The 16,405-nt window shown below is 38.2% G+C and overlaps 1 protein-coding gene and 1 long non-coding RNA gene across 17 annotated transcripts in view; one reads left to right on the forward strand and one right to left on the reverse strand.

Annotated features, from left to right (window-relative positions):
* CAMK2D (calcium/calmodulin dependent protein kinase II delta) overlaps window positions 1-16,405 on the forward strand; it is a 338,382-nt gene that overhangs the window by 214,895 nt on the left and 107,082 nt on the right. The window lies entirely within an intron of this gene.
* On the reverse strand, window positions 783-16,021 carry LOC306670206. Its single transcript, XR_013766346.1, has 2 exons — window positions 12,805-16,021; window positions 783-5,802 (listed from the first exon to the last, which is right to left on the reverse strand). It is a non-coding gene; the product is annotated as an uncharacterized lncRNA (long non-coding RNA).

Consider the following 16,405-nt stretch of genomic DNA (forward strand, 5'->3'; position numbering starts at 1 on the left):
CATCTTGCTTCTTTAAAGTGAAAGGAGGAATACTTAAATAATTTATTTTGAAAATTTTAAATGTACAGGATGAAACTTTTTTGTCTTAAAACTCATAGAACTATACACTAAAAGGGTGAATTTTGCTATAGGGAAATTATAGCTCAATAAATACAGTTAAAAGAAAGAGCTGTGCTTTAGTATGTGTCCTAGGTTTAGATGTTTTTATTTGTTTTAGAATTTAAATGTAAATTTCCTTTGGACCCTCACTCTATTGATGGAGAATAAATCCCATCCATACCCCACCATGGGCCACCCAAACACGACCTGATTCTGATCTTCTAGATAGGTCTTATCAGATCAGGTGTGGACACCCACTTGGCCAACCTGTATTGGGAACCAAGACAAAGGCTAAAGTTGTAAGGTCTTGATCAGGGTGAAAATATTCTCTCTTATCAAATGAGAGTTGCAGAAATAAGTTATGCAAAAGAAGCCAGCAATAAGAATCGAGTAGGTATGTGGCACTGCTCTGAGCAAACCTCCTTGTGTTTTCAGGTAAAAAGAAATGAACAAAAATGAATACATAGAGAAGAAAATCCCCTAATGACTTTCTAGAGGCTGAGTTGAACTTGTACTGAAATTCTCTGACTCTCCCCTGTAAATCTACTTTTACTACATAATATAGCTGGTGTGAGTTCTGGTTTTCATGAAAAGAACAAGAAAATTACCCAATGACATTGATATTTTTAATCCGAACTTATAGACAAATATCAATTTTTTTGCTAACATCACTTCTTTTACTTCTAAAATACAAGGCTTTAGCAGTGGGAAAGGACAGAATTTTACAGAAGTCTGGGATATTTCTGTCAGCTCTTTTTTCACCTAGAAATTTCAGACCTTTTAAAAAAATGAAGTATCTTCTAAGCAAGAATTTGACTCGTTCTTTGTTTTTTTTTCTCTTCCTTCCTAGACAGTTTTTTAGGCTAAGGAAAGGTAAAATAGAGTCAATGTCACTGATTCTATCACTTTATATTTATAAAACTGTCCTCTTCATGAGGAACTGGTTTTACCTCTACCTTCACACAGGGTTATTGATGACTGATACATTTTTAAAAAAAAACAAAACAAAGAAAACCCCCCTTTCTAGATATTTGAAGAGAGCTTAAAAAATTATTATAGCCAACTTGAATTTAGAGCTTAATATGCGCTATATGTGTGCACATATTAATCCTTCAACATTATTTTATTCAAACCTGATAGCAATCAGCAATCATATACAATAATTGCTGTTATTACCATCATGCTACAGATAATAGACCTTGGTGACATAAAGCAAATTACCTAGAGCTCACAACAAGTTTTAATGTCTGAATTTGAACCTCAGCAGGCCACTTCTAACCTAATCACACTAGAGTGGATTGATGTATTAGAGCTAAGAAAAGGAAGGGACATCAGATAATTTTTATCTTTTAATTATTGTTTTGAATCTTTATGTAACTAGAGAGTTAAATCCATGTTTAAGAAAATATGATACATCTTACGGAACCAGAACTAAATTTATCATGTTATCTTTATGTATGTTTTAAGTGCTATGTGTTATAGCACTTTAATGAACACAACATGAAAGACCATTTCTCTTTATGCTCATGTGTGAGTATGAATAGTTATCCTTGGGAATACTCGCCAATTATGGCATAAACGAATATCCCAAGGTTAAAGAAACAAACCAAAAGGCATTATATTATTCGTGAGCATTGAACTTGTCATTCTCTATTGCTTTTTGAGTTGGCTGAGTGTGTCAAAAAAAAAAGTTTGAATGCAAGATCTTAATTGCTCAGATCATGATATTTTGATCTCAATGACTAAGGTAATGATACAAAAGTAGAACAAAATGAGTAGGTGATGACTCCCTTGTTTTGGAAAATAAGATGGTATCCCTTGTGGATCCTGGAGCTTAGGAAGGAAAGGAACCAAGTAGGTATTGAAGCTCTATGCTAGTCCAATGTGGCCTTAAATCTGCCTAGGATAAGAAACTATGGGATGAAGAAAAGCTATTCCATGCTGTTAATTGGAAGTCTTGGGATGAGAAATCTATGGTTGGGGAAGCTGACTTTTTAAAACAGTGGCTATATTTTCTGTAAAGTTTGAATTAATGTTTTCCCAGTTTCTAATAAACTTCCCCCTTGAAAATGTCAAGGTCTTTCAAATTAAAGGAAAACTTGCTTAAAGAAAACACAAAATAAGAGCTTGAACTTGGTTTGAGAGTGGGTGTAGCAGTTTCAGAGAAAAGCAGCAAGGAACCTGGAGGAGAAGCAACAGTTTCAGGAAGGACCAACCCATGGTAAACCACCTGTGCTGCCATTCCTGCCCTGGAACAATTGCTCTTCAGAGCTCTTATCTCCACAAACATTCAATGGAATCTGTTTTAAACTGGCCTTTTGTTATATCAGTTTGTGGGGAGAAGAGTATGTGAGAGGCTGGTACACACAACTCACACCGACTCCCTGGTGTGTACTTTGTCTTTTTTTGATTTCTTCCATAGTTGAAACGAAAGCCATTCCCAGCTTATTGGAGGCGAGTTTTTATTTTCCAAGATATTCTTTTAAAACAATGTTTGTCATTCTTTAGATTAATTCAATTTTATTGAAGAATTGGGTTTTAATAGTAATTTAGTTTTCATTTAAAGTGGAAGTAGCTGTGTTAGCTTTCTGTCATTGTGACACATTCTGAATCAATCACCTTCTAGGAGAAAAGGTTTATTCTGGCTCACAATTTTTGAGGTTTCAATCTGTGGTTGGCCTAGGTGCTTTTATCCTGTAATAGGGCAACACCTCATGGTAGAGTGTGAAGGAAAACTTTGGACACACCTATGTATTCTTAAGTTCTCTAACTATATGGAAAAATATCTTTAAAAACTCTTCAGCACAGTTTCTCATATATCCTATTGAAACTATAACATAAAATCCAGCTACTGCTTTCCCCCAATATCTACCAAAGGAGCAAAACTAGCTAAGACATTTTCTTTTTGAACTAACATGAACCACCTAAGGAACAGGCACAACTTAAAGTAATCCATTTGAAAAATTTGCAGTATAAAAAACCAATGATTCTGAAGTGGAACAGAGAGGCCTCATGTGACTTGTTTATTTGGGTCATATAAATCTAGAGCCATACTACTGATTTGATCCAATCCTGACAGTTTTCACAAATACCCAAATCTATAGAGATAATCAAACTTAATGAGTCCTTATCCTTTTGTTCTTGTAACCATGAAATATTAGAAACTCAGTCCTAGGACAAATGATCAAAAGAAGAAATGTGGACAAAGGGCTATGACAATTGAGTGGGCCTTTCATTGTTGGGAATGATCCAAACTGTGAGACTTTCTTTAGGAACAGACTCTCTTTCCCCATTAAGGTAGGTTGAACTCTGGTACAAAATGTTTAACTTAATCACTTTTTAGAGTGGAGCCCAGGTATTCTAACAAGGAATACATACTACACAGCCAAACTCTGCAACCCTCTCCACCCTCCCAGCCTCTCAGCCTATGACAGATGGTGGGACTGTGAATACCCTGACCTTCAGTAGTAGCTCAGAGTTGGGGTTGAGAAGCATATGGCCTTACTTTTGGTGGGGAGAGACTCAATCAAACATACTCTATCAGAGCAAATACAGCGTCTTGACTGAGAGGCCCCGATGTGAGGAGGATGAAGAAAAAACGCCACGGCATAGGACTTGTACAAGCAATTATACAAATCTACTAGAGCCAAATGAGAAAGTAAACAAGTACACAGAGAACCCAAAGAAAAACCTGTAACACAGTAATCCAGAGAAAATCTCACAGTTGCTTCACACTGAAGAACGACCCAATCATTAGCCGTAAAATAAAATCTGTGATAATTGTAGTGTATAGGGAAGAAAGAGATGAGAATAAAGTAGTTTTAGAGTTTCTAATAGATATGAAACAGAGCTAATGCTAATTCAACATAAGGAGAATTGGTGTCCCTGAATAGAAAACCCACAGGATATGTGACTGAGAACATCTATGAAATAAAGACAGAACTGAATCTTTAACTTAAAAAAAAAAAAAAATCACAATATATTCTAGGATTTTTTTTTTCTTTTTTGGAGGGGTACTGGGTTGTTGAACTCAGGGGCACTGAACCACTGAGCCACATCCCCAGTCCTATTTTGTATTTTATTTAGAGACAGAGTCTCACTGAATTGCTTAGCGCCTTGCTTTTGCTGAGGCTGACTTTGACTCACCATCCTCTTGCCTCAGCCTCCTGAGCTGCTGGGATTACAGGTGCTGGAATTTCCAGCTGTTCTAGGAAATTTTGATTCAAAATATGAATCTGAGATGTGATGTAGTTAAGCTGATAAACTTTTAAGATTCAGAAATAATTTTTTAGGCATCTAGGCAGCAAGATGCCACCTAAGGGGGGGAAAAAAAAAACACAGCAGTAAAAATTCTTAAATATAAAACAGAAAAGCTCCAAACATGCAAAGTTCACTGTAGGACCTTACAGGGGTTGAAGGGGAAACATTATCAAAAAACCCCAGAAAAATCTTGATCAGTAAAACTGAAGAATTCAAGATTGAAAAGCTGTAGTAAAAGATGGGGATAAACATGTAATCCTCTTCAGGATAAAGGAATGCTAAACAATGAAGAGAATTATGATATCATAAGACTATGAATGTGTAAAGCTGGACACTGTAAAAATTATGATACAAGGAACAAAAATAGGAGATAAAGATGGGCACAGTGGCATACCCTTTAATTCCAGTAACTAGGGAGGCTGAGGCAGAAGGATCACAAGTTCAAGGCCAACCTGGGCAATTTAATGAGGCCCTGAGCAAGTTAGTGAGATCCTGTATCAAAAAATAAAAAGGACTGGGGATGTGGTTCAGTGGTTAAGCATCCCTGGGTTCAGAAGGAAAAGAAAGAAAAAGAAAGGAAGGAAGGAAGGGAAGGAAGAAAGAAAAAGTGCTTCAAGCTTCATATCTAGATATCTTATCTTAGTTGGAAGGTATTAGAGATTCACAAGGCTTCTCTTTAAAAAAGCAACCTAATTTAAGTTTAAATCTGAACTTACTAGGAAGTCAGTAAGCAAGAAAGATCTTTAGGGAACTAAAATATTTGCAAAACAACATTTGCAGAAGTTTATGCACTTAATTCTTTAAAGATCCTCAGACCCTTTGTCTGAACATAATGACTTTCATATGTTTTAACAGGTTTCAGGATCTACTATCCAAGTCCTCAGCCATTTAAAGGCTGGAAATTTGAAGGGAGACATATTTATCAAAGACTATTGGAAAGCAGACACTGATTGAAGGAACAAGAAGAAATAGCTGACTACCTGACAGAGGGAAGAAATCAGCAAATTTTAATGAGAGGGAAAAAAAAAAAAGAATTAAGAACCCAAAAAGCACTGTGACCTGAAAGGACTTAGTGTGGCAGCAAATACTTTTGCCCACCTCCGTTTTCATTAAGAACCCTAAACTATACAGAACACAGAATTCTATAATCATAGTTATGGTTCTAAGTCTTTAGAAAAATTATGTTTTATATACTTAAATTTAAAATACAAAGGAATTTAAAGTACATATTGATATAGCATCGATATAGTTAAGTTTTGGAAACTTAAAGGTGTAATCTTTGACTATTTGGAAAAAAATTTTAAGAAAATTTCCCATTGCTAATGATACCAGGCAAAGGAGGCATTTTCTAATTGTTTTGCATTTTCTTACATGAAAACACTGCAATTTAGCATGCAGGCATACAGTATGAATTTATGTGTTCTCTTTCTATCCAAAGATTACCTTTTTTTTTTTTTTTATTGTAAACAAATGGGATACATGTTGTTTCTCTATTTGTACATGGCGTAAAGGCATACCATTTGTGTAATCATAAATTTACCTAGGGTAATGTTGTTTGATTCACTCTGTTATTTTTTCCCTTCCCCCCACTCCTCCCACCGCTCTTTACCCTCTATACAGTACTTCCTTCCTCCACACTTGCCCCCCTCCCTAACCCTAACTCTAACCCTAACACTAACCCTTCCCTCCCCCCCATTATGTGTCATCCTCCACTTATTAGCGATATCATTCGTCCTTTGGTTTTTTGAGATTGACTTATCTCACTTAGCATGATATTCTCCAATTTCATCCATTTGCCTGCAAATGCCATAATTTTATCATTCTTTATGGCTGAGTAATATTCCATTGTATATATATATATACCACAGTTTCTTTATCCACTCATCAATTGAAGGGCATCTAGGTTGGTTTCACAGTCTGGCTATTGTGAATTGAGCAGCTATGAACATTGATGTAGCTGTATCTCTGTAGTATGCTGATTTTAAGTCCTTTGGGTATAGGCCAACGAGTGGGATAGCTGGGTCAAATGGAGGGTCCATTCCAAGTTTTCTAAGGAATCTCCACACTGCTTTCCAGAGTGGCTGCACTAATTTGCAGCCCCACCAGCAATGTATGAGTGTACCTTTCTCCCCACATCCTCACCAACACCTGTTGTTGCTCGTATTCTTGATAATCGCCATTCTAATTGGGGTGAGATGGAATCTTAGGGTGGTTTTGATTTGCATTTCTCTTATTACTAGAGATGTTGAACATTTTTCCATATGTTTGTTGATTGCTTGTAGATCTTCTTCTGTGAAGTGTCTATTCATTTCCTTAGCCCATTTGTCGACTGGATTATTTGAATTCTTGGAGTAGAGTTTTTTGAGTTCTTTATAGATTCTGGAGATTACTGCTCTATCTGAAGTATGATTGGCAAAGATATTCTCCCACTCTGTAGGCTCTTTCTTCACACTGCTGATAGTTTCCTTTGCGGAGAGAAAGCTTTTTAGTTTGAATCTATCCCAGTAGTTGATTCTAGCTTTTATTTCTTGTGCTATGGGAGTCCTGTTAAGGAAGTCTGATCCTAGACCAACAAGGTGAAGATTTGGACCTACTTTTTCTTCTATAATCTGCAGGGTCTCTGGTCTGATTCCGAGGTCCTTAATCCATTTTGAGTTTAGTTTTGTGCATGGTGAGAGATATGGGTTTAGTTTCATTCTGTTGCATATGGATTTCCAATTCTCCCAGCACCATTTGTTGAAGAGGCTATCTTTTCTCCATTGCATATTTTTGGCACCTTTGTCTAGTATGAGAAAATTGTATTTATTTGGGTTTGTGTCCGTGTCCTCTATTCTGTACCATTGATCTACCTTTCTATTTTGGTACCAATACCATGCCGTTTTTGTTACTATTGCTTTGTAGTAGAGTTGAAGATCTGGTATTGCAATACCCCCTGTTTCACTCTTCCTGCTAAGGATTGCTTTAGCTATTCTGGGTTTCTTATTCTTCCAGATGAATTTCATAATTGCTTGCTCTATTTCTGTAAGGTACGTCATTGGGATTTTAATTGGAATTGCATTGAATTTGTATAGCACTTTAGGTAGTATGGCCATTTTGACAATATTAATTCTTCCTATCCAAGAACATGGAAGGTGTTCTTTAAGTTCTTCTAAGGTGCTTTAATTTCTTTCTTTAGTGTTCTGTAGTTCTCATTGTAAAGGTCTTTCACCTCTTTTGTGAGATTGATTCCCAAGTATTTTATTTTTTTCGAGGCTATTGTGAATGGGGTAGTTTTCCTAATTTCTCTTTCTGAAGATTCATCACTTATGTATAAAAATGCGTTGGATTTATGGGCATTGATCTTGTAACCTGCTACTTTACTGAATTCATTTATGAGTCTAAGAGTTTTCTGGTGGAATTTCCAGGTTCGTCTAAATATATAATCATGTCATCAGTGAACAGGGATAGTTTGAGTTCTTCTTTTCCAATTCATATCCCTGTAATTTCTTTGGTTTGTCTAATTGCTCTGGCTAGAGTCTCAAGGACGATGTTGAATAGAAGTGGTGAAAGAGGGCATCCCTGCCTTGTTCCAGTTTTTAGGGGGAATGCTTTCAGTTTTTCACCATTTAGAATGATATTAGCCATGGGCTTAGCATAAATGGCCTTTACAATGTTAAGGAATGTTCCCACTATCCCTAATTTTTCTAGTGTTTTGAGCATGAAGGGGTGCTGTATTTTATCAAATGCTTTTTCTGCATCTATTGAAATAATCATGTGATTCTTGACTTTAAGTCTATTAATATGGTGAATTACGTTTATTGATTTCCTGATGTTGAACCAACCTTGCATCCCTGGGATGAAACCCACTTGATCATGGTGCACTATCTTTTTAATATGTTTTTGTATGCGATTTGCTAAAATTTTGTTGAGAATTTTTGCGTCGATGTTCATTAAGGATATTGGTCTGAAATTTTCTTTCCTTGATGAGTCTCTGTCTGGTTTAGGTATCAGTGTGATATTGGCTTCATAGAATGAGTTTGGGAGGGTTCCCTCCTCTTCTATTTTATGGAATACTTTGAGAAGTATTGGAATGAGCTCTCCTTTAAAGGTTTTGTCGAACTCAGCTGAGAACCCATTTGGTCCCGGACTTTTCTTTGTTGGTAGGCTTTTGATGACTTCTTCTATTTCAGTACTTGAAATTGGTCTATTTAAATTGTTTATGTCCTCCTCGTTCAGTTTAGGCAATTCATATGTCTCTAGAAACCTGTTGATGTCTTCGAAATTTTCTATTTTGTTGGAGTATAGATTTTCAAAATAGCTTCTAATTATGTTTTGTATTTCCATCCTGTCTGTTGTGATATTTCCTTGTTCATTCCGAATTTTAGTGATTTGGGTTTTCTCTCGTCTTCTCTTTGTTAGTGTGGCTAAAGGTTTATCAATTTTGTTTATTTTTTCGAAGAACCAACTATTTATGTTGTCAATTTTTTGTATTGTTTCTTTTGTTTCAATTTCATTGATTTCAGCTCTGAGTTTAACTATTTCCTGTCTTCTACTACTTTTGGTGCTGTTCTGTTCTTCTTTTTCTAGGGCTTTGAGCTGTAGTGTTAGGTCGTTTATTTGTTGAGTTTTACTTCTTTTATTAAATGCGCTCCATGAAATAAATTTCCCTCTAAGTACTGCTTTCATAGTGTCCCAGAGATTTTGATATGATGTTTCTTTGTTCTCATTTACCTCTAAGAATTTTTTAATTTCCTTCCTAATATCTTCTGTTATCCATTCATCATATAATAGCATATTGTTTAATCTCCAGATGTTGGAATAGTTTCTGTGTTTTACTCTTTCATTTATTTCTAACTTCAATCCATTATGATCTGATAGAATACATGCTAGTGTCTCTATCTTCTTGTATTTGCTAAAATTAGCTTTGTGGCATAATATATGGTCTATTTTAGAGAAGGATCCATGTGCTGCTGAGAAGAAAGTGTATTCGCTCTTGGTTGGATGGTATATTCTATAAATGTCCATTAAGTCTAGATTATTGATTGTGTTATTGAGATCTATGGTTTCTTTGTTCAATTTTTGTCTGGAAGATCTGTCCAGTGGTGAGAGAGGCGTGTTAAAATCACCTAGGATTATTGTGTTATGGTCTATTTGGTTTCTGAAATTGAGAAGGATTTGTTTGACATACATGGATGAGCCACTGTTTGGGGCATAGATGTTTATGATTGTTATATCTTGCTGATTCATGCTTCCCTTAAGCAGTATGAAATGACCTTCTTTATCCCTTCTGACTAACTTTGGCTTGAAGTCCACATTATCGGAAATGAGGATGGATACTCCAGCTTTTTGCTGAGTCCATGTGCATGGTATGTTTTTCCCCATCCTTTCACCTTTAGTCTATGGGTATCTTTTTCTATGAGGTGAGTCTCTTGCAGGCAACATATTGTTGGATCTTTCTTTTTAATCCAATCTGCCAGTCTATTTCTTTTTATTGATGAATTCAGGCCATTAACATTCAGGGTTATTATAGTGATATGATCTGGTTTCCCGGTCATTTGGTTCATTTTTTATTTATTTGTGTGACACAACTTGTTTCCCCCTTTATTTGACAATTCCTTTAGGATAATTCCTCCCTTTGCTGATTTGCTTCTTTGTTTTTCATCTCTTCCTCCTGGAATATTTTGCTGAGAATGTTCTGTAATGCTGGCTTTCTTTTTGTAAATTCTTTTAGCTTTTGTTTATCATGGAAGGATTTTATTTCATCGTCAAATTTGAAGGTAAGTTCTGCTGGGTATAAGATTCTTGGTTGGCATCCATTTTCTTTCAGGGCTTGAAAAATGTTGTTCCAGGCCCTTCTAGCTTTTAGGGTCTGGATTGAAAAATCTGCTGATACCTGTATTGGTTTCCCCCTGAATGTAATTTGGTTCTTTTCTCTCACAGCCTTTAAAATTCTGCCTTTATTTTGTATGTTAGGTATTTTCATTATAATGTGCCTTGATGTAGGTCTGTTGTAATTTTGTGTACTTGGAGTCCTATAAGCCTCTTGAACTTGATTTTCCATTTCATTCTTCAGATTTGGGAAATTTTCTGATATTATTTCATTGAATAAATTGTTCATTCCTTTGGCTTGTTTCTCTAGGCCTTCCTCAATCCCAATAATTCTTAAATTTGGCCTTTTTATGATATCCCATAGTTCTTGTAGATTCTGTTCATGATTTCTTACCATCTTCTCTGTTTGTTCAACTTTGTTTTCAAGGTTAAATATTTTGTCTTCAATGTCTGAGGTTCTGTCTTCCAGGTGTTCTATCCTATTGGATATGCTTTCTATGGAGTTATTAATTTGGTTTATTGTTTCCTTCATGTCAAGGATTTCTGTTTGTTTTTTTTTTCAATATCTCTAACTCTTTATTGAAATGATCTTTTGCTTCCTGTATTTGCTCTTTTAACTGTCGATTGGTGCGATCATTCAATGCTTGCATTTGCTCTTTCATCTCATCATTCAGTGCATGCATTTGCTCTTTCATCTCATCGTTTGCTTCTCTGATCATTTTAATTATGTACATTCTGAACTCCCTTTCTGTCATTTCTTCTGCCATGCTGTCATTGGGTTTTATTGATGTAACATCTAGATTTGTTTGCAGCATTTTCTTTCCTTGTTTTCTCATATTGTTCAGGTATCAGTGGACCTCTGAGATATTGCAGATTTGCTCTATTGACTTACAATGTCCCTGAAGATTTCTATATATATCCCCCCTTAGGCTTCAGTAGGCTGAAGTCTTGGAGGAAGTTGATAATGCGGTGCTCCACAAGGAAGCTGCCTCTCTAGGAATGGTGGCCTTCAGGTGGGGTATAATCCCTGCTAGTGGGCAGAGGTGCCTCCACTTGTTGACCAATGGTCATCCAAAGGGGACCTAGGCTGCGGGCTGAGGCAAGGCCTGTTTGGGCCTGAGTCTCTGGTTTTACTGTCCTTGTGGGGAAACCTCACCCGGCAGGGAAGACTCACCCGGTGGGGAGGTCTCGCTGCTCAGTTCCCCTCCTAGAGGTTCCCCTTAATTTACAGCTACCACCTGGGCTGGGCTGCCTTCCTCTGCAAAGTTCCCAGGGGCCCGGCCCTACCTCCTGGGCCTGGGAGCCTCACCCTTTGCAGATGACTCTCCTTAGGCTGCCCCTCCTCAGAGAACCTGCCCGCAGGCCTGGAACCTTCACTCCGCCCTAAGCCTGTGTCTGTGCGGCTCTTCCACCAAGAAGACTCCTAGATCCTGGGACCCTGCTCTGCACCTAATCGCCTGGCTATGCGGCCCCTCCTCCGAGCAGCCACCTGGGGCCCCGTACAATCGCTCTGAGTCCCAGAGACCCGCCACACGCCTCTTCCTCCAGACAGCCGCCCAGTATTCCGGTGCGGTCACTAGGAGTCCAAGAAACCTCCACCTCCCACCAACCACCCGTAGCCCTGGGCAATCAATCACTCCGAGTCGAAGTGACCCTCCCCGTTCCTCCTCCTTCTTCAGATAACCCCCCGGGTGTTCAGGAGCGGTCGCTCTGAGTGGCTCTGAATCCACGTGACCCGCTGCACGGGTCCTCTGGGCAACCGCCCGGAGCTCTGGTGCGGCCACTCAAGACCGAGCGACCCACCACGCTTCTCCTCCAGGCAGCCCCCCTGTGTTCAGGAGCTGTCACTTTAAGTCCAAACAACTCACCACTCGCCTTCTCCTCTGAGCAGCCGCCTGGAGCGCTAATGCAGTCACTGCGAGTCCAAACGACCCGCCGCGCTCCTCCTCCTCCTCCTCCTCCTCCTCCTCCTCCTCCTCCTCCTCCTCCTCCGGGCAGGCCCCGGTGTTCAGAAGTGGTCTGAGTCCAAACAGCTCGCCATGCAGCCCCTCCTCTGGCAACCGCCTGTAGCTCTGGTGCAGTCACTCTGAATCCAAGCGGCCGCGCTCCTCTTCCTCCTCCTCGTCCTCAGGGCAGGCCCCGGTGTTCAGAAACAGTCGCTTAGAGTCCAAACAGCTCGCTGCGCGGCTTCTCCTCTGGCAACCGCCTGTAGCTCTGGTGCAGTCACTCCGAATCCAAGCGGCCACGTTCCTCCTCTTCCTCCTCAGGGCAGGCCCTGGTGTTCTGAGTCCACACCGCTCTCCTCGCTACTCCTCCCCTGGGCAGCCGCCGGAGCCCCAGTGGTTGCTCCGAGTCCCAGCGCTGTGCCGAGCGGCCTCCTTTACGGCGCTCCCAGTTGTCCGCGTTCACTGCTCCAGCGGGGGGAGGGGTGTCTCGCCGGCAGCTCTACTTCACAAAGTTCCCTGCGTTCCGGGACCACCGTCCCATCCGGGACGCCTTCCCAACGGGTGAGAGTCACCCGGCTGCTTTGAGTTGGTCCCAAGTGTCTCAATATCTCCTCTTTTGAATCCTGAGTCCTGGAGCAACATGAAATGCAGCCACCCTCTAGGCCGCCATCTTGAAAACTCCAAAGATTACCTTTTGGGAATCTTCAAATAAGCAATTTTCTAAAAGTTCTTTAAGAGAAGTGAGTGTAACAGCCTACACTCTGCAGAGAGGGATGATGGTTATACTCATTACCTGAGTTTTGTGGAGTTATAAATATTACTGTGGAATGTCTAATTGGATGTTAAAACTTGAAGAAGTGAGGGCACAGATGCTCTGCTTATTTTTTCTCTATCTTGTCCTACCTGTGTATCATACCATATGCTGTGGACAAAGGAAGACACCCTGGTGAAACAGGGCCTATACGATGTTCTCATACAAAACAGTGGTGAGTGACAGTCATCTTTCTGCTGCCTACTAGATTAATATTTCCATTTTCAATGTATATTGAATGTTTTTTAACACAGTTTGAGAGGTGACAAATAGTTCTAGCATTTTTTCATTGATGCCGACAGAGAAAAATGTTGTTCTCAATGAGATCTGTCCAATAAGGCACTTTTGTCAAAACCTTTGTTAGATCTGGGGCATATTTTGCTTCACAAATTCCTTATAATGTAGCTATTTGATTGAAAGGAGCATTTAATGATGGTGGGTTACTGAATGGTAAAAAAAAAAAGTGTTTCAATTTACAAACCAAGACTCAAAATTGGAAATAAGCTTTGACATGTAAACAATGAGGAATTAGGGCCTTTGGTTTCTAACACCTGCTCTCTTATTATATGGCTGATGACTATGGAAAGATTATCTCAGTAATCTATACTAGAATATCTTATTGCAACAATCCTTTCTTGGCTCTGAAATCTTGTAATTTATTCAGATGCAATTCATAGAATGAAATATATTTTTAATTGAAAGAATAGTTTGGTCATATCATATTGTAGAACTGAAACTGTGGCAGCAATGTGGAGAATACATTTGTAGAAGGGAAAAATGATTTGGGACTTTGATCTGGAAGCTTTCCAGTAGCATATGGCGATGTGGTGTAACACTGAACTGTGGGTATAGAGGATAGAAATGAGGGTATCAAGTCCAGAGGTCCTTTACAGGTAGAGTGTGGGAGACAACGGCAAACCACTGGATGCAATAGTGAGGAAGAAAGTGAAGTTAAGAATTTGGCTTGATTGAAGTGGGAGAAGAGCCTCCGTAAATTCTAATTCCATTGCACCAGAATGTGCATTAAAATTAATAATTTTTTGCACAACTTGAAAATTTCTTTAGGAATTCCTTTTAACTACTACAACCAGTTAAAAGGTGAAAGAGTAATAGATGGTGAGAGAATGAGGGTAGACCAAGATATGCCTGGGAGATGCATTTATAGGCTGATTAGAAGAAGCCGTGAAGAAAAGGATATTGAAGTCCCAGGAAAACAAGAAAGAAGTCATAGAGAACTGAAGGGGAAGGCTCAGAAGGAAAGAGGTAGAGCAAATTAAATCAGGGATGAAGACTTTGCCTGGAATCACCATATGATCCAGCTCTACCACTCCTTGATATTTATTTTAAAGAATTGAAGTCCTCATTCTAGGCCCTGGGTTCAGTTCCTAGCACCACAAAACAACAACAACAACAACAACAACAAGTCTTCATCCTATAGTGACATGTGCATACCCATGTTTATAGCAGCACAATTCACAATAGCCAAACTATGGAACCAGGCTAGGGGTCCATCAACAGATGAATGGATAAAGAAAATGTGGTATATATACTCAATGGAGTTTTGTTCAGCCATAAAGAAAAATGAAATTGTGCCATTTGCAGGAAACTGGATGGAACTAGAGACTATTATGTTAAGCAAAATAAGTCAAATTCAGAAGTCAAGGATCATATGTTTTCCCGGAAGCTAGAGAAAAAACAGGAAAGGAAAGGTTGGGTGGGGGTCTCATGAAAATCAAAGGGAGACCAACAGAGGAAAGAGATCAGGGAGTGGGAGATAGCAGGGAGGAGAAAGTGCTGGAGATGATGGCCAAACTACATTGTTATATTTTGTGCATGTCTGAATATATTAAAACAGATCCCATCATTATGTACAAGCATATGTACAAGCATTATGTACATGCACCAATAAAAATGTGGAAAGAAAGAGAGAGAAAAGATGAAGTCTTTGATCTTCAAAAGAAGACTTTTTCTCATGGGCAGGACAGAAGGAAGGGTTATAAGTCTGGATACACATCAATTTGAAGGGGGGTGTTAGAAGCCATGCACAGTTTGATAACGTCTCCCTTCTAATTATCTGGAGACAGGGTCATCTCTTTATGCCATGTCTGAAGTGATTTTTGGAATTCACACCCCTGATGCTCAGTATTTCCTTGCCTCTTTACCTGGAGTTTTATAACAGACCCACTGTGCTTTATTGGGATATCCAGAGTAGGCCAAGTGGGCTAAGTTTAATTCTGAAAATGATTTGTGATTTTTTTTAAATCTTATTTTTTTTTCTCTTGGAAGGAGAGAATCAAAATCAGTACCAAAAATCTTAGGAGAAGCAGAAACATAATTGTAGTTCCAGAATAAATTAATCAGCATTCAAATGATTACCTCTGAGACCTAGTTCCTGAAATAATCTATTTGCTTAGAAGTCATGTGTGTGGGGGGGGGGGTTGTTTTTAATGAAAATTTCATCCCAGTTTACCAGATTAAAATTGCCACCTTAGTAAATATTTTAAATATACTTTCCCCTGTATAAGAAATAGACCCCTTTTACCAAGTTTTTTGAGCCTTCTAAATGGTCTCAGAGGATTTTCAATATAAAAACAATGGTTGAAAGTCAACCAGTCCCTGTCTGACAATGATGTATTTTCAGCCACTCTTTCCTTTATCTACAACACTTGTATTAAAAGAGTGCTTATGTAAATGTACTCTCTTTGAATATTTCAGTCTCTGGTTTAGTAAGCTATTAGGTAGGGAGGAAGAAAGCTTTATTTCTTAGAGCTTCCTATAACCATAGATTCTTTTTAAGTAAAAATATTATAACTGTTCCATTTATTTTCATCCTGAGGACTATTGTCGTGGGCTGGTCTTTTATCCATCTTAAAGTAAAATAATATTTCAGGACTCAGGGTCAGTGTTTCTCTATGTAAACAAGATTAGGGTTGACTCAGGAAGTTTTTTGAGAGTATAATTTCTTAGTTAATTGGATTTATTGTCTTGAAATTAGTTTTTGCACTTCTGTAGTACAGTCTGTATTCTGTTAATGACATTTATGAAACCAATATGTCATGCAGAAAGAGTATAATATTAATAACTAGACCAACGGATAACAGTATAATATTAATAACTAGACCAACGGATAACAGTATAATATTAATAACTAGACCAACGGATAGCTGTAGATAGATTTTACTAAAAGAGATCACAAACAATATACAAAAAACAATTAAAATATTAAAGTTACATGGCTTACTTGTTATTTTCACTATGTGAATAGTATTGTGAAAAATGATACTTCATTGGTCTAGTTTTATATAGTTTCCAGGATTTTTTAAGCTAATATGAAAATTTGCAAATTAAGTTGTCTAATTTTCTGTCAGTTTAGATGATGAGCTCATAGACATTTTGAACTCCCTGTTTAAAAGAATAACTTTGATAAAATAAAGCACTTTAATGTAAATTGCCATCTTCTAATTAACTTTTCTTTTCTATT

This window comes from Sciurus vulgaris (assembly GCF_902686455.1).
Source record: "Sciurus vulgaris genome assembly, chromosome: 9".
Lineage (NCBI taxonomy): Eukaryota > Metazoa > Chordata > Mammalia > Rodentia > Sciuridae > Sciurus > Sciurus vulgaris.